The sequence below is a fragment of the Malaya genurostris genome, chromosome 3, assembly GCF_030247185.1.
Source record: "Malaya genurostris strain Urasoe2022 chromosome 3, Malgen_1.1, whole genome shotgun sequence".
In the NCBI taxonomy this organism is placed as follows: domain Eukaryota; kingdom Metazoa; phylum Arthropoda; class Insecta; order Diptera; family Culicidae; genus Malaya; species Malaya genurostris.
In genome coordinates, this window is record NC_080572.1 from 221805302 (window position 1) to 221830558 (window position 25257).

The following is a 25257-nucleotide window of genomic DNA, read 5'->3' on the forward strand; positions in this document are numbered from 1 at the left end:
GAAACCTCGCGTTTTGCATCATTTCATCGGTACGTGATTCCAGTTCGAGACGGTTGCGAGTTCAGGCCTTATCTCGCGGGTCTTAGCTATAAAAACTAGTAAAGAAATAATGAACACAAAAAATAGATAGAACTGTGGCTCGTGGTAGCTCTGTGGAAAAGTTTATATTGTTTATTATCAGACGGACGATTTGTTATCGCGGAATTCGTTGTTCGGAAACTGGTTCGAACCGGTGTACTCACGATGCAAGGTTTTCGCCAAGCTCCCTGTGAGTAACTTCACCGCACATTTTCTAGTTCATCCCAACGGTCGCTTTTGGGTGGCCGCGATAAGGGTATGGATTAGTTAGTTAGTTAGTTAGTGTTAGTTGTTTTGCTTGTGTCAGTAGACACTGAATGTCAGCAGACAGTTCGTATTTTTTATTATAGACTTTTGGTTTTGGTTGAGCATTTTATGAGAGCATGACTTGCTATTGCATCATAAATCATACAAAATCATGTAAACAATCATCATAGTATTATTATGAGTTTTAAACAAAATAAATGAACCACTGTTGTGCGGCTCAGTTTAAAACACTATGCAATTGAAAAACTTGTTTACGCTGAGTCTTCGACTATGACAAAATAGAGAGAAATGAAAGAGAAAACGAAAAAAAATCGACAGAAGGGACAAAATTACAAAAAAAAACAAACAAATTAGAATAGAGAAAAATACGTGACAGACAAAGCTCAAATAAATAAAACTAGACGACAGGGGAAGCAACAAAAATGATAATAGGACAAATCTGACGAAAATAAACGGTAAAAAAGACATGGAAAACAAAACAAGCAGAAGAATTCAAAAGATTAATACACTAAACATGACTAAAAAAATGGAAAGGAAAAGACGTCAGAAGATAAAAAAAAACCTATTCTTAATCCACCTAGTGGTGTAACAATGCCTCTCTCTTTCAACGAAACAGTCTCATTAAAATATTTATTGCTTTTTTATGAAGATGATTTCTGACACAAATTTGGGCTCATTTTTTACTCTTATTTATTCAGATTGATTCGAGTAGTTCACAAAAGTATGCTTTAGAGTTTATGTCACATATTAGGCAACATTTCTCAAACTCCGAAACTTGACGTGTCACCCATATGAACTTCAAAATCTATCCAATGCCCAATTTTAGTCGAGAACGTATCTAAAATTTCCCGAAAATATTGAGCGGTGATGAGTTCACTTATATCATTATATCCGCAAGTGACAGCTATTTGAACTTTAAATTTGTTCTATGAACACATGGTAGCATTAAACCGAGCTTAAGTTTGTTGAAATCGGTTAAGCTATCTCCGAGAAAAATAAGAGGTAAAAATAACGCGTATCCCGGGTAGAAGTGATTTGCAAACCAATACCAAATTCTGTTATTAAAATCAAACATCTCAATGGTAGAAATTAACATTATTTAGTTTGAAATAAGAGTTAAAATATCAAAAATTATAACAAAGCCTGCTTGAGAAAATAGCAACAAAATAAAGAATTCTGTCATTGTAATATCAAACCAAGAACAAAATGGGGACGGGTATAGCGTGATGGGATAGTCGATGCCTTTCACGCAGCCCGCCTGGGTTCGATTCCCAACCTCGCACATAGGGTCAGAAAGATTTTCTGGTCCGAAGAGGCGAATGACCTAAGATGTTAAAGCTTCTATAAAAAAAAAAAAAAAAAAAAAAAAAAAAAAAAAAGAACAAAATATTTATAGAAGATGAATTTGTTAATTATTTTATATTCTAGCATTTAGAATAGAGTAACATCTTAAGTATTTCTCTTATCTGATTCTGATGCAGTTTATTCAATGATATTTTATTTGAAGATAAAACTACTGGATCAATTTACTTAATGAAATTGAAATAGCTCATCAATAACGAAATAAGATATTATAACTAATTTTGATGTTGAACAGATATTGTACAATGTCTTGATCCCTTGATGGAATATCACGAAAATATCAAGTATCGCTATGACAACACAGAAACATCAAGCCAAGATATGATGGTAAAATTTGTTATTATTTTGACCTTTGTTTGCTATTTACACCTACCCGGGATTGCCTTTCTCATATATAAAGGCTATACAATCACTGCCAAAACCGACTTTTCAGCCGAGACCCGGAGGGCCGAATGTCATTTACCATTCGATTCAGCTCGATGAACTGAGCAAACGTATGTGTGTGTGTGTGATAGAGATTGTCACTCACTTTTCTCGGAGATGGCTAAACTGAATTTCACAAACTTAGATTCAAATAAAAGGTCTTACGGTCCCATACAAAGCTCCCGAATTTCATTTGGATCCGACTTCCGGTACCGGAATTACACTTAGATTCAAATTAAATGTCTTATGGTCCCACACAAAGTTCCTGAATATCATTTAGATCCGAATTCTGGTTCCGGAATTACAGGATGATATGCACCAAAAATATGAAATAAATATCACTTAATTTCCTCGAAAATGTTTGAACCGAGTTTCACAAACTTACATTCAAAATAAAGGTTTCATGGTTCCAAACAAAGTTCCGGAATTTCATATCCAACTTTATAGGCTGATATGCCCCAAAAATATGGAAATAGTGCATTAAAAATGTGAAAATAATTTCACTTACTTTTCTCGGAGATGGAAGTTCTTAAGATGCCATAAGAATATCCCAATTTTCATTCGGATCAAACCCCTGGTTCCGGAGATAGGGTGCTCAGTATGAAAACGTCAATTTCAGGAATACTTTGTTCTTGAGCTACTTTTTTTTATGTTGGGTAGTGATTTTCTTTAGTTTGCAGACCATGAGACTCTGTAATCAAATAAACCATTGATAGTCCCATAAATGATTTGCTGAATTTTATCGAAGTCGGACTACCGGTACATTATTTTCCAAAATTCAAATCGTCATAGAGAACCGTAAATAAGTTTGTAGTTCATGTTAGTGTATGGTTAAATGAACCGAATGTCACTACGCCACTAATATCCTGCTTTCGGCTCCGGAAGTACCGGCAATAATAATCAAATATGATAAAATGGAGCTCACTTTATTTTCTCACATATGATTGAATGGATTTTTACTAACTTAAATTCAAATGTAGTATATCAATGTAAGTGTATTATGCAACAGATATCTTCGGTACTATTTTCTTAACTTTTTTATATTGTAGTATTTCAAGAAATTTCTACTGTAATATACAGGAGAGAATTAAATGAGAAAGGCATCATTACACCACTAGGTGGATTAAAACAGGTTTTTTTCGGTTACGTCACTTATACCATCATATCTCCGGAACCAAAAGTCAAAGCCATTTGATTTTTGATCTTGATGAATGGCCTAATAGTAGCTTTGAAATGAACCTAATTTGTTGAAATCGGTTCAGTAATCTCTGAAATAATTGGGTGTTTCTTTCGATTGCGTCACTTATACCATCCTATCTCTGGAACCAGAGATTGATTGAGCTAATTGATCTTCGAACTTAATCAATGATCCAAATGTAGCTCCAAAATGAGTCGAAGTTTGTTAAAATTGGTTCACTCATCTTTGAGAAAATTTTAAGGTAAAAAACAACGCGTTTTGTTTGAACGAAAAGGGCATAAATCAATGGAAATAGCAAAGTTCACAAAAATAACAGAAGAAACAATTGAACAAAGAACGGAGATAATCAAAAACTACAGTAAGGACTACTGTTTACCTCGTTTACCGCGAAAGACGTAACCGGATTGACGTGAATACGAATAATATTCTCTAATTTAATGAGGCTGCAGCTAAATGTTGCTTTTATTAACACTCGTTTAGTGCGAAGTTTGCACTACTAGCGGTTTGTCAAACGATTTACATATTTGAACAGTTGAAACATTCTTGTAGCTCTTTTGTAATCATTTATTGTTCTTAAAACGGTTGATTAGTAGATTTTGCTCTGACGTTATTCTCTTTTCGGTTTATTTTGTTCCAATGTAAACGACAAACAGCTGAATGCTGATGTTATTGTCCTTGTGCACAAAACTAAATCGTCCCGCAGCAGAACTGCTTACTATGCGGATTGTTTCAATACTGAAGCAATTTTTGTGGAGCGTTTTTCTGTTTACGTGATCTCGTTTGTAGCTTTTGGGTAAATGGGCAGTTCTAACGGCTAGAAAAATTGCATAGTTTTGCATAAAGCAAAGCCTTGGTATTACATTCCTGTATTGGATTTTTTCCTTCTGTTTCAACAGACTTCGCAGCCGATTTAGAGTGTACATAACCTTTGCATGGCTGGTGCTACGATTCTACTGACACTACGAATCCATCCAGGGTGGGGCTCAAACATACGACAACTATGTCATACAACTGAAAATTTTATCATAGAATGCTGATCATATTTCCGATGGCATGTAGCAAAAGTTATGTAGATACGTTAGATACAACATGAGATATTCACGACCAAAAACTTATCACTCTCCCTGAAAGTAAATTATGAAACGGCGCCCCATAGTAAAGTAAGACGTATTCACCTCTAAACTAGAACAAATACAAACGAAAACAAAACAAAATTAGTGAAAAGGCTAAGGTGGAAACGACAAGACAGTACAGAGCAAATAAACAATTAACGCAGGAAGACGTACGTACAGACCAGAAAAGACAGAAGAGAAGTCAAAGATAAAATGCTCAAAGTGCCCAAAAGACGGAGACTATACGTAAAAAAGAAGCGATGGTTAAGAAAGAAAATACAAATGCTATGAAGATAAACATGGAGTTTACAAAAAGAGATGCATAGATATAATCGAAAGAACAACTAGGGCTCCACTGAAAACTCGAATAAATAACTATAATTAATCCATCTAAGGGCTGCCATTGTCATATTGCTGACATTTTGATGAAATTATTAAGAGATATTTAAAAAACTTTGTATTGAAAAAAAACTTTGTATGAAATGATATAAAAAAATTCATTAAGGCTTAATTTTGCACAAGTTTTTCAATTTGTGAACAGTGTTGAGCCCAAATTTCTAAGATTTATTTCGTTTTTCGCATCAGCGACGGTTTGAAAGGTTAATCTCTCATCGCCTTGTAAATCCGAAACCGGAAGTCGGATCAGGAAAAAATTCACGAGTTTTGTATGCGAACATGATACTTTGCTGTAGAATAACGAAACTAACGTACACAGAAAAGCCAATGAAATAAAAGTGCAAACACAAAATGAAAGAAGAATGAAAGGACAAAGGTGGAATACACAAACTCTAGGAAGAGAAAAATATGAAAGATGTTGGTAGAAACAACAAAGTTAAAAGTTACAATAGTAAAAAGATACTAGGATCGAAAAGACAAAGACTGCAAAGGCAAATATAGGAGTATCGGAATCAGAAACGATGGAAACCAAAATGAAAAAAACCTGTTTTAATCCACCTAGTGGTGTAATGATGCCTTTCTCATGTACATATAATATTGTGGTATTCTATTTGTACTTCCGGAACCGGATACCGGTAACCAGGATAGCCGGAATCGTTTGTTTAGTTGCCTACTGATAATGACTATCGATTTGTGTAGTTTTGAGACCAGTTTAGGAAATTTTTTACGTTTTTTGTATCGCCGGGTTAAGTGACGGTGTACAATATTGAACACACTTTACCCTATAACTCCGGAACCGGAAGTCGGATCCGGATGAAATTCAGGAATTCCGTATGGGACCACGAGACCTTTCATTTGAATCTAAGTTTGTCTAAATCGGTTGAGATACAAACACACACACAGACATTGCTCAGCTCGATGAACTGATTCGAATGGTATATGACACTTGGCCCTCCGGGCTAGTTCACTAGTCGGTTTTTCAAGTGATTGCATAACCTTTCTATATGAGAAAGGCAAAAAGAATGGAAAGACAAATGTATCTGGGACAAATATAAAAAGTGAGAACATACTATAAACAAAGACAAAGACAACACAGAATAGATAACTACAGAAAAAAATCAAGGCAAATACGAAGATAGTTAAGAAAATCAAGAAATGATAAAAAAGGGCCATTGTAGAAAAGACAGAGATAGTCATGACAACAATAGAAAAGGTAATGACTGAAAAGATAAAATCAAGAAACGACAAAGATTCACAAAAACGGTTATGTGCCCTAGCACAAAATTTGGCTAACCCCTAAATGACCATACCTGCATCGGCCAGAAATAGTCGAAAACACGTTTTCGTTCGGCACGTCAGAAAAGACATTGCACTTCGTTGCAAAACAAAAAGTGTTCTGTAAATAGCAGAAACTTTACGTCTGCTTAGCGGTTCAAATTGAACTGCCGAGTTTAGCACTAAGCAGTTCAATTTGAACTGCTCTGCACTGATGAGTCAAAGACGAAACGTAAAAATAATGAAAGATTCACAAGACCAAGACAGAAAGGACTGAAATAGAAAGTATGAAGACAGGGAAAAGATTGAAAAAAAAAAACAAATACAAGAAAACTAAAGATTCGCCAATAGCAATAGTCAAATTCTGAGAAGACAAACACAAAAAACGCGAGCACAGAAAAGACAAACACAGAACGAAGAAGTACTGAAGAGGAGGAAAACAAATAAAGAAGAAAAAATCAATATGAAGTGTACAACCAAATAAATGAATATAGAGGCCAAAACAAGAAAAACGAAAAAGACAAATACAAAAACGAAAAACATAGGAAACATTAAGATAGGAAGTCTCTTTTAAAGATTCTTTACTTATTCTACGTTGTCACTTATATATTGGTTAACCCTGAATTCTGTTATTCCTGGCACCGGAAGTCCGGATGAAATCTGGCAACTGGTGGAATCATAAAATCTATCGTTTTGATTGAGGTTCTTGAAAATCAGTCCTTCTTTTAGAAATGGAGGTGAGCTCCATTTTGAAATATTTTACAACGAAACCTCATAATTATTCTACCAAATTGGAATCAATTTGTTCACTCGCGTAGATGCCTATTTCGGAACCAGATCGAGCCTCTGGCGATAACCTTTCGATGGTAAGCATTGTGAAGTTCACAAGGAAAAAAAATTACCCAGCCATGATACTTTCATGTAGCATCAACCGGTGAAAAGTCGGTAGGTCAAGGCCATCTCAAGTTGGCATTTTTGTATGTTCATGATTGAATCTCGTCATATTGATTGTCAAATGCATTTCCTTGGGTTTCAATTCATTGACGTTGACAGTTGATGCGTAAATAGTAATAGTTGTGAGAGTGAGACGACAATGTACCGTTTCGTAAAAGTGTACCGCACACGGCTGTGTTGATGGCCGTCTACTGGTACGTATTAGGGTCGTGTGCAAATACTTCCAGCTACTTCGGAGGGAACCACGGAAAATTTATTCATTCCTGCGATAATTCATTTGACAATTTAGGTATCTTTTATTGCATTTGAAGTGTAAGCAAAATTGTAGCTTTATATCCAAAAAATAATACAAATATACATTATTTTTACCAATGCCGAATTTTGTTCCAGCATGCAGGTTCTCTTTTTGTTTATTCAAATCTTCCCGGTTCATTTGTCTTTGACCATAACGTGACCGTTTAATATACACAAGAAATTACTTAATATTATATAATATTTTATTTTTATATCTGGATCTCATTATTATTTTCTTCCTTGGAGAAGAGGCGCTCTTATTGGTATCCAAAGAATGAACTGAGAGCAGTGGTTCGCTATTTACGCCTTCGTCCAAGCTTTTGGTGTCAAGTTTGTTTGCGGGAACATCGTTATAGCATTTGCCCAGGAGTTGCGATCGTTGTTAGCTAAAGCTGACGTACCTTGTTTTACATTGATTGCATATGATGGTTCCGTTGATGTGAGTTGTTTATTGTATTTTATGGCCACCTCAGATGTATCAGAGTTATTTGGGTCCGATGTAAAGGAAGTACCGTTGTCTTTTGGTGTTGATGTCGTTTTGTCTTGTTTATTAAAGGTCTTAACGTAGTGAACAGCGTTTGGACAATATTGACAAAAGTGATTCTTTGTATTTGACATATAACTCTGTTCACGATGTTCCGCAAAAGAGAAGGTATTTTTTTTGTCGTGAATACGACTTATTTTACAATTGGACGCCTTTCAAAATTTACCCTATACAAGAAAGGTTAGAACTTAATCGTGAATATCTCTTATTGTATTGGTAGCAACATAGTTTTTTATTTATAGTATCGGAAATATGTTCAGCAAATTATGATAAAATTTTCAATAGTATGAGACAATCACAAGTAACTCAAAATAGAAGATTTCTAAATTGTTAAGAATGAACAAGCATTAAGGTGAAATTCAGTATCTAAATACGACGCACCCGCTTTTTTATATTGAAAGGATTTTTATTCGAAAGAACCGAAACTGTCGTATTCTGCGTACAATTAAAAAGTCGAAAACATTTGTCGAGAAGTTGAAAACTAGAACAATGTTCAGAAAATAGGTCAAATGATATTGGTGAGGTTAAACTGTAAAGAAAATTCATATCAATCTCAACTCGTTGTTTCCAAGAAGCCAAACTAGCATTCGGTAGGTTCGAGTGAAGCGTGTCTGTGCGAGAAACAGTATCGATTTCGTTCAGTATGCTGTCAAACATCCGGCAAAACAAATGAAGTAGTACCTCTCTCAGAGCGGGAATTTGGTTAGCACGAGCTTTTCTCGCAGAATTTGAATGTAACAAAAAAGTTCGATCTTCATTAGAGTGGAAGAGTTGTCTGGACTTTATAGTATAAATTAGGTTCTTGAAGAAGACAATTGTTGTACTGAAATCTTTTCCTGTGATAGCTGCAAACCTCTAAATTAGAAGTTGCTAGAATCGAAATTATAAAACACCTCTGCAAATGCGGTATGTTTTCAAAGACCAGACATCCAAGTTCCTTCAAAAATTCTGTGTAAAGGCCGAAGAGTGTGATTTCCATTTTTCAATGCTGTTTTAAGGAATTTGTTCTTGGGATTGGTTTAAAAAATTTTACTACATCAAGGGTACCTTAGTCCTACTGCGATAAATAATTTTTTTTTGTAAATCATTTGGTTTTCAAAGTATTTACCATGCAGCATGTGCAAACGAGCCGTTTTTTGCGCAGTGAAACAAATCTTGCGTAATCTTAATATGTACGTTTACTGGTGCAAGAAGGGAAAGAACACAATGAAGTCAACGAAATAGTTTTACTCTAATGATTGCATGAAATCCCTCGGATGGTGATAAGTCTGAGGCAAAGTGTTTTCGATCCGGTTTCAGCCGGTGCAGTTTTGAGCTCAGATCTGCGTAGAAAGGAAACTACTTCAGTCTAGACAGAAACCAACCAGATAGATAGACAGAAGAGAGACAAGTGCCAAAGTATGAAGTATTCGCGATAAGGCGATACGCTCAACTAGCTGACACTGTAATACTTTTTGTTTGAGAGGATGGCGGTGGGTGTATTTAGAGTGTAGAGTGCTTGTAAAAACTAGTAGGTCTACTTGATATTTGTATTATTTATAGCTTTGTAAACTGCGCACAGTGAGATATAACATTAACCGATTCTCCCATGAGCTATTCCAGGAAATAGTAGGACTAATATTGATTTTTGAGGATTTTGCCCAGAGTCAAAATTGAGTCAAAATTCAGTTCATCGGCTAAAACGAATCGTGAAACTTTCCATTTAACTATTCTGATTCTAACTGAATAGAAACATTACTTTGGCACAGAACTTGTTGATGAACGATTGAAAATTCAAGATATTTTTTCGCTATACTTCACGATTTCATATCATGGAAGCTTTCAACAGAAGCGGTCGAACGATTTTTCATCAAATTGTAAAATTAATGTTCAATGAATAGAATCAGGAAAGTTTTTTCGGACGTAATCTAGCAAAATCTACAAATCCTGTTTACCCTGTAGTTATGCAACCGGAAGTAGTACCCACAATAAATCCAGGTATGAAACTGTACGACTTATCCTTTGAATCTATAAGTTTGTGAAAATAGATTTGGCTGTCTTGATAAAAATTTGCGAGAGATCCTCCAATACTTCCGAAACCGGATTCCGAGTACCGGAATAGCCGAAGTTGGTTCGTATGGCAAGCAACAATTATGATCTACACATTGGAAAACTGTTGAAAAGAATTTTTCCGAAACGCAATTAAAAACAAATTTTTGCACAATAGGTTCGTAAAAATCGGCCAAATCATCTCGGAGAAAATAGATTGAGCTTCATTTTGGCGAATTTGAACATTATTTTCGCTGCCTTTGGAATCGTAAATCGGGAACCAGGAGGCCGTTTCCTAACAATGACTAACGATTGTAATAATTTCGAGCCCAGCTTAGTAATCTCTTTTCGCTTTTTGCTTCGCAGCTTTAAGTGACGATATAAAAATTTTTAACCTTCTTCTCCCTGTAATTCCGGAACCGAAAGTCGGATACGGATGAAATTCGACAGTAACCTTAAAAACAATATGAGCGCTATTTCAAAGATTTGTGGAAATCGGTTCAAGCATTGCTGAGAAATCGGAGTGAGTTTTCCTTTCGGAATTTTTCTTCACTATTTTCGGTGCTTCCGTAATAGGAAGATCAGTAGTGCCGAATTAAGTTTATGTACCTATGAACTAACAAGTTCTGCTAATTAGAAGAATTTATCGGTCAGTTTTATGGGATTTGTATCTGTTTGTGGGATTTGTACCTTGTTTGTAAAAATGTCTGAAAAATAGAAAATTTGTCCACTTATCGCGCTTTAGTTACAGAACTAGAAGTCGGATCCGGATAAAATGTCCCAGAAATGTTTTCGAACCACTATAAGACTTTCCATTTGAATCTTAGTTTGTGAAAATCAGTTAATCAGTTTCCGAGAAAATTGAGTTAACATATTTTCCTAAATTTTCACATATAACAATGTAACTCCAGAACCGAAAGTCGGATCCAAATGAAATTCAATAGGAGGCTATGGGACCAAAAGGAATTTCAATTGAATCCGAGTTTGTGAAAATGTGTTCAGCCATCTTTGAGAATAGTGAGTGACAATTCAGTTTGTAATTCAGGAACCGGAAGTTGGATCGGGATAAAATTCAATTGCGATCTATGGGACCATAAGACCATTCTTTTGAATCTAAATTTATGAAAATCGTTTCAGGCATCTCTGAGAAAATCGAGTGACATTATTTGTCATATACACACACAAACAGCTCGCTATTGAGTTTTATCTTTATCCAACTTCCGGAATTACAAGACAATATGTGTGAATCTATGAGAAAATGCGCACTCAATTTTCTCGGAAACTTCTTAACCGAACTTAGATGCAAATAAAAGGTCTTGAAATTCTTTAAAAAGTCCTCGAGAATTTGATCTAGATTCGACTTCTGGTTCCGGTATTACAGCACAATAAGTGAAAAATTTTCAATTTCATGAGGATTTTTTCAAAAGCGATGCGAAACGGAGGTGCTAATTTTTATAATTCATTTAGTTGGCAGACCTTGTTAGTTAGTGGATATATAAATCTACTTTGGGTCTACTAGTCCTCGATTTCCGTTTCCGATAGCATTGAAGAAAAGTCACAAAAACCGAACTCACTTTCATGTCTCAGCAACGGTAAAACCGACGACACGACCAGGCACTCAGAAGAAAAATCAGCATTAAAACTGTTCGCTAACCGCCAGTTACCACAAATCAAGCGACCCCTTGTAAATGATAAAAATAATCTTCTCGAGCAACACTGTTTAAGTTGCTATGTACTGGTTACCAAGGAACCCCAAAACAAATAAACATGTTTTGAAAGCGGTGGAATATTAGTGTTAAACTTTGTCCAAATTTAGCAGAAATGCATTTTCGGAATTTAATCGAAACTATGGATAAAACCAACGAACGAGGACAATGATCTACTTCCAGCGATTCATCCGTACACTTCCACTGCTAGCTTTTCTGGGCAGTAGGATTCGGTGTAATATGCCGGTGTCAAAATTGTTTTGTGTCGGTTGATTGCGCAGCAGTGAAAACAGTATTTCTCCTTGTTGGCCACTATTCGAGGATTACGAGTGGAATTCCACAAAGAAATCATTTTACCGTACGTTATGCAGGTACCGCAGAGCACAAGCCTCGCTCAGCTCGTTGTCGGTCATTTCCATGTCTTCTTTCTCACACAACGGTTTCAAGTCAAGACCTGAATTTTGAACTTGGCTTTATAAAAGACATAACTCATACTCCTAAATTTTTACATTCCGCTCGAGTCAGGTAAATCCATTAAAATGTTCCGTAATATAATAACCGATCTGAAATTTATTTTGTTTACATATATCTTGCCTTCGATATGCAGTAACCAAGGTTATGGTGACTGTTATTCAAAATCAATAAATAAATCAACTTGTGCTGTCAGTTTAAAAAAATTCACTAACGTTTCCGATTTGACATTTCCAGTTACTGAGGGGTAGTTAAATTTACGATACAGTTTTGATAGACGAGTGGCAGGTCGTGTCGTCGGTAAAACCAATTTTCACAAAACATGATTCAAATTAAAGCTTCAATCTGAACTGCTCTGCACTGACGAGTCTAAGACGAAACGTAAAAAAGTACTTGAGCCATGCTTTTCTAACCCAACCATAATAATCTCAATGTATTTGCATGGGATATTATGGTTGGAAGAGGGTCTTTTATTCCTGCGGAATACGAGTAAGTGACTCTGCTTACACATCCGCCCAACCCATTTTGTTCGTTTTTCGGTAAAACCTGTAGTAAGAAGGTGAATGTATGAGTCATATCGGGGCTACTGTAAGTCTACCCGCATTCGCTGGCAAGTCGTTGAACTGATGGTGGCTTCACTTCACATCACATCACATCACTATTTTCTGGGTTTCCGGAACCAGATATTAAAAACTAATGTGTCTAATGGGACATTGGTTGATCATCAATCATCAAGGCTTGCGAATATAATCAGTTTTATATATACTCAGATCCGATTTAGCACTGTCACTACTCAAATCGGCAATTATTATGTTTAGATTTGTATGACAAAACCCCCAATGAATTTAGTAATAACTGCATTTATAACAAATTAACGATTTACATAGGGGACGGGTATAGCGTGATGGGTAAGTCGATGCCTTTCACGCCGCCCGCCTGGGTTCGATTCCCAACCCCGCATATAGGGTCAGAAAGTTTTTCTGTCCCGAAGAGGCGAATGACATTAATGTTAAAGCCTCTATAATTGAAACAGAAAAAAAAAACAATTTACATATGTTGTTGTTAGAATTTTGTTATCACATAGGCCAAATCAAGATATAATATCCGTTATTTTGACTTTTAATAATACCAATTCAGTTAGAAATACAGTTTTATCAGCGTTTTGTCTTCTCTTGTTTTCAGGGCATTATCCCATATGTATGTATGTATGTATGTATGTATGTATGTGTGTATGTGTGAAGCCACCATCAGTTCAAGGCATTACCAGTATATGCGGGTAGACTTACAGTAGATCCGAATTTGATTATCAGATAGCTTTCATATAAGTGCTGTTAAGAAGGTAAAAATGGGTTTTGAGGACCCGGCCCCTTCCAGCAAGAACATCCGGCCATATAATAAAGAATTTCGCTATATCAGCTTAAACCCGCCTGATGGTGTTAGAAGGGTGCGTCTTACTCATTTCAGACCTTCAGGGAGAAACACAAAGCTAATATCATACAATACAATGTATTTAATACAATACAGAGACATCCAAGCTAGTACAACCTTTTTAATAAGCTGTGTAAAGTATACATGTGAAAATCCATTACAAATCACCGTTTCATACGACTTTCCCCGCATGAATGTCTGTTGGATATCTGTTCTCTGTGATATAACATAATATAATATAATATAATATAATATAATATAATATAATATAATATAATATAATATAATATAATATAATATAATGTTACATAATATAATATAATATAACATAACAAAATATAATATAAGGCGATAATATATGAAGTAATATGCTATGATACAATATATAACAGTTGATGTCGCTGTGATAACTTACACTCTTATATGCTCTTCCTTCTTCGCAGTACTGCAGGAAATATAATATTTCTTCGTTAATAATAACAACAATAATAATCATAAAAACAACAATATATAATACAATGTAATATAATTCAATTCAATATATAACAAATAATGCAAAAAACAAGGGAACCACATGTTGCAATATACTATGATAAATATTGCACTATTCAGGGGGATGAACGTGAGTCGCGATTTCATTCGTGTTATGTCGCGGCTCATGTCAAATCACTACACCTTCAACGCACATCTCCGGCGTGTTGGGCTGGCGGAGAGCGGTCTCTGCACCTGTGGTGACGGTTATCAGGACATCGAGCATGTCGTGTGGTCGTGCGTAGAGTATCGCGACGCAAGGTCGAAGCTGCTGGAATCCCTTAGGGCCCGAGGTAGACCGCCTGAGGTTCCGGTTCGGGATGTGTTGGCGAGTCGGGATAGTTTATATATGCTTCTCATATACCAGTACCTTAAACACATTGATGTACAAGTGAAATGTATTATTCCTCGCTCAGAAAGTATAATCTCTACCCACAGGTTCGACACTAACATCTGCCCGATTCTCTCGATCCCCGTCCCTGGTCACCATCTTCATTGGAACTAACAAGATCTTTTTTTTTGTCACTAACTTTTTCGCTCCCCCTTCCCTGTTTCTTCACCATCTCGATGGCAACTAATTAGATCTCTCTCGTTTTCAGACATTTTGTTCCCACATCCCCGTTTTACCCCGGCACCCAGTCGACACCGTTCTATCGACCAAATGTAATCATAGACGCTGGGGGAGGCATGAGATAGGAGGACTTAGTTATCTCACCATTTGGCGACCTATCCCATATGACTTCCTTATAACTAAAAAACAATTAAGTCGTACATGATTTAAAGAGCTCCTGATAGATGTGACTTTGGTTTGAAAAAATTCTTGTAACTCTGTTAAAGGATTCAGCAATTCGTGAGCCTTTCTGTTTGAAGTAAAAGATATTTTTATCTGAGCGCCTAAAGTATTTCAAGAATCCGGCATCTCCAGACTTCAGACACTTTTCAAACAGTCTCAACACAATCGACGTCGGAAACACATTCTTATCAATGACAATTGTAACTGCCACAACTGTCTATGTTTACCCTTGGAAAGGAGGAAGGGGGATGTAGATCCTAGTAGTCGGACTGTTGTTTACTGATCAAACGTGATAGAGGAAGCAGAAGTATGACGTTTAAGTAAGCATTTCTCTTGGGCTGATACAGTTCTGATGGCTTACGGCGCAGTTAATGGGTCTCCCAGTGGGGAATTTGTTATTAGTACTCCTGTGTGATGTCTATATTGCCATAACAGTTCTATTCGCAAAACTGATCATCACAATGGGAAAAAATTGTTCCTGATTTATTTCTGTGCGGAAGAAAAAAATTTACATGAGACTCTCGTAGTGTGAGTTAACGATCCGCGAAATGATCGAAAGTTTCAGGATCTGGATTACAGAGAATTGCCAGCCATTGTCAAGAGTCAGTAAATGTTCGCCTGCTACGATGATTCTCATTAAAGCGTTCCGATCTGAGCATGTGATCGGAGATGGATTGCCATGTGCAAGTGCATGCGTAATTACGCTGCAACTGAGCATTGCCGGTGCTGTCAGCTCTACATGATTTGATTTGCGCGCCATTCGCCATTCGTTTTGAGTTTGAATGATTTTGCAGTTTCTGTTTTTCGCGTGGCTGCTCTGCGGTGATTCCCTCGACTGCCGCCGCCAGTTCGAAAGAGTTCAACGAATAGCCGCGCTCCGGAATGAGCCGGATTTTGTTTAGGTTTTGCAATGCTATCAGGATTTCGCTCGTGCTCATTCGGTGTTTATTTTTAATTGTACATACAGGGAGCTTCATGTGTGGAGTGCTTTTCCCGCTTATCAGGTCTCCGCCGTGTACGAGATTGCCTTTTCGTGGGGATCTTCCTGCGTTCTGTGGGCTCGTTTTACATTAACGAAGTACTAGAGTGTCCATCGTCAACTCTGAATCATTCATTTGTGACTTTACATCCCGATTACAGCGATAAGTTGTGGTCCGATTCGAAAGATTTTTTCACCGTTTGATGTGAAATTTTCGTGCAATCCCTTCTGGATATTTCATCATCCGTGAAGCCAATTTTATCGTTGGCCTATGGCCCATTGCACCGATAAGGTGTCGAGTGCCGCCAGACCACGATGTTTTCAAATGTTACGAATGATTGGATAGGGGCTATTTTGCGTTTGTATGTGGCACATGTAGATGGACAGTGCTGATTTTCTGTCTATCAAAATTGTTCTTGGGTATTTTCCGTAGATGAAAAAATTCGGGATGTTTATTTTTTTTTGGTGAGATTAACTACTTTCCAGTGACGTTACCGGAGACCCGTAAGAGATAGTCTTACACTTAACTGACCTTGGTCCGATACCAAATCATCGCATTTATTTTAAGATTTCCTTAATTAATGAAAAGAATCGTATGATCGTGAGGTCGAAATCTCATTTAATAAATTTTTTTTGTTGATTGGCAGGAGTGCTTGGATTCAGAGTATGCTTGGTAACAGGTAAAATTTTAATGTAATGCAAACACTTAATATTTTTCTTAGCCTAATGCTCGATATTTTATACGAAATTGCATTTTTTCGAGATACATTTTGTAATTGTTCGATCGATTATGTAATAGTGAAATGAAGAAAATATTTGAGCATACTCGCTGTCAAGTATTATCTCTGGACCTCTCAAAATTGTAGTAAACATTTTTTCAAATGAAGATTGTAATACTCGAATTTGGTTGCATCATGTGTAAATTTCCGGTTTATCAAGTTCATGAATTTTTTTGGTTCGATGCTGTTGAATAAATGTGAAATAAACATCAGTTGAATAGAAAATTAGACCGTCATCGAAGTAATACTAAATCAGAATACATTAAGTTTTTCAATAAATAAAAAATTCTCCCATGTGCATGAAAATTGATTTAAATTTACAGTAAATCAGCCTAACTGTACACAAAAGCAGAGTAATCTGCAAACATCTTTCCGAAGCATACTGTTTCGTAAAAGGTATACCCTCTAGTGAACGTAATTTCATTCAAAGTGTGCGATAGAGTCCATGGTACTTTGATCCCTTGCGCTCTGGAATTTATAGTTGACTGATGGCGTTACCGGACTTTACACCCTTTGCTGAACTACGCGTAGTCTAGGAGTGATGGAGCAAAACGGAAAGAAAACCTTTTACGCTGGCATTTGTCGAGCATCGGAAGATTGCCTGGCGTCTGGACCTCTGAGGTGCTGTGAAGCGAAACGTTTGTACACAATCGAATGGGAATCCACATTGAGCGGATCTGATAAGCATGTAGTGGTCGAGTAGAAGTTGCTTTTCAACTGTATGTTGCACTAATTTTTTTGTGTCTTTTGTTTTTATTAAATTATTTAACAATTTTCATGAATGATTTATTCAAGTTTGTTGTGAAGATCACAGATCAGTATCTATTATCAGTACCGAACGAAAAAACAGACTAGAAATGGTTGACGCAATGAGATCGTAGAAGTGAAAATTTGCGAAAACATACCAAAAACGACCAAACGCATTGTCAGTGCCTAGCCGGGCGAACAGGATAAATTTAGGTTCAATATATGGATTTCATGTTTGGAATAATTCCTTAATTGAATAATTGCTTTTTGAACTGCCGTCTCTCTTGTTTCTGTTTTCTGTGCTGTACTTCATAAACAGCGTAACAGACAATGCTACGGGTTCGAATTCCGTCTTCAAGGTAGTTTTTTCGCTAAAAAATAAAAAATCAAACGTAGCTAACACGTCTGATTTGAAACTTTTGCCAAACAATATCGAATGCATTGTCGGCAGTGTTGGTGATTGCCGATAATTTGACAGAAGCTGCTCGATATGTTCTCTACATTGTATACAACATTTTCAATCCGGTAGAAGACGGTACAAGAACTCGTGTCTCTCAATGCATGAAACGTGAGAGAATTTTTCTACATTTCTTAGCTTCATTCTATACTCTGAGTATTTCCCGGTCCGTAAAAAATGTATAGTCTGGTAATGATCCGTGCTGTGTGGAAGTTGACAATTATCGCAGAAAATCGAATTGATGATTCGACTTGATGATTCTCATACTAGATTGCAATATTTCAAAACCTTTGTGTGGTTTCACATACATTTTCATAGACACAACTTATACAAAGGTTATATGAACATAGTTTGAATAAGCGGCAATAGTAAAATGATTCTATCGCAATTATCATTTGCCCATATAGAATCGGATCGCGAAATGAGAATAAGCGACCGTTCGTTGCTTCAGAGAAAATCCCCACAGCATCGTGCTAACTCGTGATGCTCAGACTAGTCATCGAGAGAAATTCGCTCTCGCACTGGTGTCCATTCTATGTTAAATGAACCATGCCTGTTTTTTGTTGCTGAGATGACATTCATCTTACTTTGATGGCACTGATTGAATCGTTTGAAGAGTTGTTAAAGAGCGTTCTTTGATACGATAAAAGCCATCCTTGACTGTCGGTATCTTGAAGTGCAACTTCAGTGGTTATACTAGAAAGTGTGTTTAGTTCCCGTACAACCAGAAGTTTCACAATTACTTTAAACATCAGTTTTCTTGCTGTTTAAAAGTACAAGCGGAACTTGAAAGAATAGAGCAAGATCTGTGTGAGCTTCCTCGCTGCATAGAAGCTGAACAATGTATTCTAGAAACAGCTAAGAGTTCATTCGTTTGTGTTGTGCGAACTTTCAAGTAAGGATAACTTTCAAGTGTGGATAAGAAACACGCCTCTTAATTTTGCATACACATACATTTGCTCAGTTCATCGAGCTGAACCGATTGGTATATTACACTCGACCCTCCGGGCCTTAGAAATATTTTCCAAAGTTTGAGCGCATGCTATACCTATGTCTGTCAGCCATTTTTGCAGGAATTCTGCCAGAATGCCGGCAAAAGTCTGGCAACAATGCAACAACCATTTCCGGCAGAGAATTTTTCCTAGCGGTTATTAACGGTTCTGTTTCTGTCAGATTCTTGCCATACAAGACTGGCAGAACCGTTTTGAATCGATTCTACATTTTTAGCGTCTTGGTTTTATTTTTTCAATAAAAAGTACATATGATAGGCAATAAGTTATTGCCCTTCATATATACTAATTATGAAAAATGTTATTGCCAATAACATTGCTTCTCACTACCAAACTATCAAAGTCGAAAATCAAAAAAGAAGGAGAGAAATAAACAAGACACGTGCGGCGAGATAATGATGCAATTTCGCCTGGACAATTTTGACAGCAGCCGGAATGCAGCCAGCCTTCTGACGGTTGCCAGAATTCCTCACAAGCAGGTATTAGATTAAATGTAAATAACTCAAAACCACTTCCCAACCTTTTCATATCGCAGCTCACAGAATGGGAACAGATGCTCTGTGATAGACAACATTTTCGGTAAAAATATATAAAACCGAACTCATAATTCATGACATAAACTCCTGACGATTGCCCTAGATTTATTGACAGTAATAGAAGAGCTAAACGAATGGAAAATATACGTTTCAATTCAAATGACGTATCTGTGGGTTTTATTGGAATGCGTGGAATAATAACTTTTCACCTTTAAATTTACCAGTCAAAATTGTTCCCTTAAGGGCTGAGGCTAGTGTGTTTTAGGGCGTTTTAGAGGGCTATTTTCACGCTCCAAATCTAATTTTCTCAGAAATGGTGATGAATATCAAAAAACCCAACTGACAATCTCTTGGAAAATTAGTTTAGATTATTCTGTGAAAATTTCACAATGATTAATTGACATTAGAGGTCGGGAAAGTCTTTTTTTTTCTGAAGGAAGAATTGCATAGCTGAAAATGCCGTCTTTCAGCTTGTTCATTGAATATCTCGCCTTCAAAAGCATGGATCAAAAATATCAGGTGTACAACTTTGTTTCCGCCGTTTTTTTCCAAAATTAAAAGCTTTATTGCGAAAAAGTGCTTACAGATGTATTAATCAAAGTATTGTCCGTCGCTAGCGGCAACTTTTTCCCATCTTTCCGGCTCGTAGTAAATCACACCGAGCTGATCCTACCAAATACAAATCATAACCTTGGCGCCGTGAATATTCGGTTTTGCCTTCGACGAAGTAGCATACCCGGGCTTTCCCCATGATTTTCTGCGTTTAGGATTATCGTATCGAACCCACTTTTCATCACCGGTTGCGATTCGATGTAAAAACCCCTAACGATTTTGTCTTTGAACCAGTTGCTCACATACAAATAGACGGCGCTCGATGTCCCTCGGTTTCAACTCGTACGGCACCCAGTTTCCTTTTTTCTGAATCATGCCCAGGGCCTTGAGACGTTTTGAAATGGCTTGCTGACTCACTCCCAACGATTCGGCAAGCTCTTCTTGGGTTTGGTAAGAATCTTCATCAATCAATGCTTCTAGTTGTTCATCTTTGATGATTTTTTCTCTTCCACCACCATGTTTGTCTTCGACATCGAAATCACTATTTTTAAAAGGTTGAAACCACTCCCGACACGTTCTTTAACTCAGAGCAGCATCACCGTAAGTTTCTGAGAGCATTCGATGCACTTCAGCTTTTTTTTCGAATTGTAACGGAAAATCGGCTCAACAACGCTGCCAAACAAGCGGTAGCTTTATTGGAAATTATGTGATGTAGTCAAACTTGTAACCGAAAATATCAAAACTTTCTTGGCCACCCGGCAACATCGATAGTCGTTTTGCACATTTGCGAGAGAGCATGGAGTGAAATGTAATACGCACAGCGAGCCACGTGGTTTTACGCGACCTACTGGCCTCAGCCCATATCATTTGCTCTTTTTAACTTTGAACTTTTTTTATGCATTAGCTTCTGTACTTTCTGTACTTATTGCTGTACTTTCTGCACCTGTTCCTGCAGTTTCTGCACTTGTTCCTATACTTTCTACTCTTGCTCCCCTTTTTTGTACCAGCAGTCCCAGCGATCGACCAATTGATTTAACTCGACGAACTGAGCAAATGCCTGTGGCTGTGTGTGTCTGTATGTGTGTACAGAAGAAAAAGGAGTAGATCTCAGCGATGGCTGGGCCGATTTTGGTTGGACTATTAGCAAATGAAAGGGCTTTTTGTCAGCCAGAACATTGCCATTGTTTTCGTTGTTTGATTGTTTATTTTTTGAATTATAAAAAGTTTTGAATTATAAAAAAAAAATTTACAACACCTTTCTACAATTGACCTCAAAAACAAAGCAGATTTCTAAATTTAGATACCTCGTTCTAATATCTTTCAAACAAGCCATAGTTTATTGAAATCTATCCATTTTCAACGGAGATATTGGCATTTTTGTGAAAGTGACTTTTCCTCTCCATCACACTAAAAGGAAATTTGAGCGTTCATGATAATGCGATGTTTGGAAGCAAAGTGAAACACGATTTTTAATACGCCATTGGAAAACTGTTTACAGACTGTATACATCATCCATTTTCATGACATTTTGTGCAGTGAGATCAAACCTTTTGCCTTCTTATATATAAAAGTAATGCAATCACCGAGAAAATAAAATTTCGAATCGATCGTCATATACCATTCGAATCAGTGTTTTAAGATTACCAAATGTCAGTTTGCAGGTGTATATGTGTATGTGTACATGCAACATGAAGTCACTTTTCTCGAAGTTGGCTGGAGAATTTTCTCAAACTTAGATTCAAATGGAAGATCTCTTGGTCTTATAACCTGCTATTGAGTTTCACCTGCATTAAACTTAAATTAAATTCAAATGAAAGTCCCATCTACAAACCTAGAAATTAAAATAATGACACTCATTAGTCACTTGGATGGCTGAACCAATTTTCTCCATCTAATATTCAAATGAAAGATCTTAAAATTCCACAAAGCTTCTTGTTTTTTAATCAAATCAGACTTCCAGTTCAGTAGATACAGGATGATTAGTGGAAAATGTCCACTTCACATTAATCAATCGAGTCTATCGAGTTTGCGGATTTTGATAGTCGATGATCAAATAAATTTATTTCAGTTTTAATGGTATTCGGTTTTCGATCGTGGAAGTAATTAAAAAATTTAACTTGGAACGTACTACGATTTCTCAAAGATGGCTACCGTGATTTCAAAAAATTTCGAATCAAATGAAATGGTTTGAAATCCTTAGGTGAATTCAACTGACTTCGGATCCGAAAGTATCGAGAACAGAGGAGCTGAATCGTTTTCCCGAAGAAGGCCAAATCAAATTTGGCATGAACAAAAATTCAAATTAGAAGACATATAAAATTGGTGAATTATATTCGATTACGACCTCCGATTAAAGTCATAGAAGATGACGATACCCAAGTAATTTTCCAAGTTGGGCTCATTTTTCAACTATTCAATTTTATTCATCATAATAATTCATCGTCATACAAACCCGTTTGGGTCATCCCTGAATTCCTGTTCTGGAAGTATCGAAAATAATGACCAAAAACTCTAAACTCTCCTTTCGACATTTCATGGAATGGTCGATCGATTGTTACACGTTCAGATTCAAAGGAATTATACAATTTCTCTTTTCGATCCGACTTGCAGTTCCGAAATTACAGGGTTCAAACTCTCATTTTAAACGACGGTCAATAAAATAATGGATTAAGCAGGTTTTTTCAGTCTTTACCTTGGGGCAAAACGAGGAGAAATTATCATCTTCGTTCACAGTATGAATACTGTATTGAAAGATTATCGAATTTTGCCCCAATTATATTTTTACTTTTGATTTATCGATCTCAAAAAGTAAATTTTCGAGGTTATTTTTTCCTTTAATATATAGAAAAATATTAGGCTATTCACATTACCTTGATTTCCCCTATTGTTAGTGTAATTATTATTATTATTTTTATTATTATTATTATTATTATTATTATTATTACCATTATTAATATTATTATTATTATTATTATTATTATTATTATTATTATTATTATTATTATTGAGTGAAAATTTCTGAAGTGTTCCCCCCATTTTCACGAGGTAACAGATTTTTCGCTAAGTGCTATTGTTTTGTAGTATTAGTATCTATAAACATGTTCGTGAAATATTTCGTTAATATTCGATTTTTTTAATATTTTTAGTTACATCAGTTTTTATATACCTTTTCATTGTAATGCTTCCTGAAACTTAAGTTCTTTTTCGTATTACACGAAATTTGGCAAATAGATAAACAACTATTTTTGACATAGAATGAAAAAAAAATGGTTAGAAAATGTTAAATTTTACTAAACTTTTTATTTTAATTTTCCAAAGAAATCGAAATTAAAAAACCTTCTTCACAAGTTTTTTTTTGTTTCTTTTAAATGTTAAAATGCTGCATATATTATTGGTACACACATATCGCTCTGCACAGATATGGCATAGCCTTTCAATATGAGAAAGGCAAAAATAGAAAAAAAATAAAGATTAAAAAGACTTCTTCAATTCACGGCGGACTATTTGAATTAGAGCAAATATATGAAACAAAAAACATTTTTTTTTACTTTGATTTCGATTATAATTTATTTTGGTTCAAGGAAATATGTACCAGCTATTTTTGCCTTTGTCATATAGAAAGGCTATACAATCACTGCAAAAACCGACTTTTGATGTGTGGTGTGTGTGTGTGTGTGTGTGTGTGTGTGTGTGTGTGTGTGTGTGTGTGTGTGTGTGTGTGTGTGTGTGTGTGTGTGTGTGTGTGTGTGTGTGTGTGTGTGTGTGTGTGTGTGTGTGTGTGTGTGTCTCACTTTTCTGGGAGATGGCTAAATCGATTTTCACAAACTTAGATTCAAATGAAAGGTCTCATAGTTCCATACAAAGTTCCTGAATATCATTTAGATCCGACTTTCGCTTCCGGAATAACAGGGTGATATGCACTAAAAATGTGAAAATAATGCATTAAAAATGTGAAAATAATGTCACTAACTTTTCTCGGAGATGGAAGTTCTTAAGATGTCATACGAATATCCTAATTTTTATTCGGAGTTTCGGAGAAAGGGTGCTCAGTATGAAAACGTCAATTTCAGGTATACTTTGTTCATAAGCTACCTTTTTATATTGGGTAGTGATTTTCTCTAATTTACAGACCATGAGACTCTGTAACCAAATAAACCATTGATAGTCCAATAAATGATTTGATAAATTTTATCCAAGTCCGACTACCGATACATTTTTTCCCACATTCAAAACGTCATAGAGAACCGTAAATAATTTCGGTTTTTTAACGATTCGGTTTTTTAACGATATCAAACTAACTGGAGATTATAAGAGGAGAAAGAATATGAAATCATAGAGCCATAGTACTCAAGGAAGAGCAAGGATGTGAAGATTCTTTCTCCTCTTATAATCTCCAGTTAGTTTGATATCGTTAAAAAAACCGAAAAAAGTTAAAATTTCTGACTGACCAGAAGTCATAAATAAAAAAGTAAAAAGTAAAAATTTGATGGGATTCCATCACACACAGCGATGAATGGAGCGCTGTCCGTGCGCCGCTTGCACCCTGGGACGCATAGCCATACGCTACAACTCCAGGCACTCAAGCAATAGTTTCGGACAAATCTTCCATTCCGGTGTTATAACAAACTGTATGAGAAAATATCAACACAATGAAACACATTGTGTGAGAAACCGTCGTGAGCAGAATGTGACAACTTCTCGTAACTTTACTTTTGCCGGTTGGGACAGTAAATGGCAAACGACCTTTGTCTTTACTTTCTGACATATCAGAGACTCGGATGACTCGTATCGCTAAGATGCCTAAGTTCGACTCCTCTGGTAGAAGGTAAAAGTTTAGATACGAGAAGCCTTCTGCTTACTTAAAATGACCCTTGCCACGTCTCACTTTTCCGCACTTTATTCTTCACATCCTTGCTCTTCATTGAGTACTATGGCTCTATGATTTCATATTCTTTCTCCTCTTATAATCTCCAGTTAGTTTGATATCGTTAAAAAACCGAAAAAAGTAAAAATTACTGACTGACCAGAAGTCATAAATAAAAAAGTAAAAAGGCAATAATAATTAAATATCATAAAATGTAGTTCACTTTACTTTCTCACATATGATTGAATTGATTTTCACTCACTTAAATTCAAATGTAGTGTATCAATGTAGTAGTATTATGCAACAGAAATCTTAAAAACTATTTTCTATACTTTTTTAAATTGTAGTATTTCGGAGGATTTCTGCTGTAATATACAGAAGAAAATGATAATGAGAAAGGCATCATTACACCACTAGGTGGATTAAAACAGGTTTTTGAAATGATATCGCGTAAATTACGGGGATATGATGGC

At 36.1% G+C, this 25257-nt stretch overlaps 1 protein-coding gene across 2 annotated transcripts in view; it reads left to right on the plus strand.

Annotated features, from left to right (window-relative positions):
* LOC131437608 (zinc finger protein GLI2) overlaps positions 1-25257 on the plus strand; it is a 66473-nt gene that overhangs the window by 32285 nt on the left and 8931 nt on the right. The window contains exon 1 of one of the 2 annotated variants that reach the window (XM_058607070.1): positions 66-268. The exons of the other annotated variant lie outside the window; for it this stretch is intronic. The gene's annotated coding sequence lies outside the window, so the exon portion shown is untranslated. Of the gene's footprint in view, positions 1-65; positions 269-25257 lie in introns of those variants that run through there. 2 annotated transcript variants of the gene reach the window in all.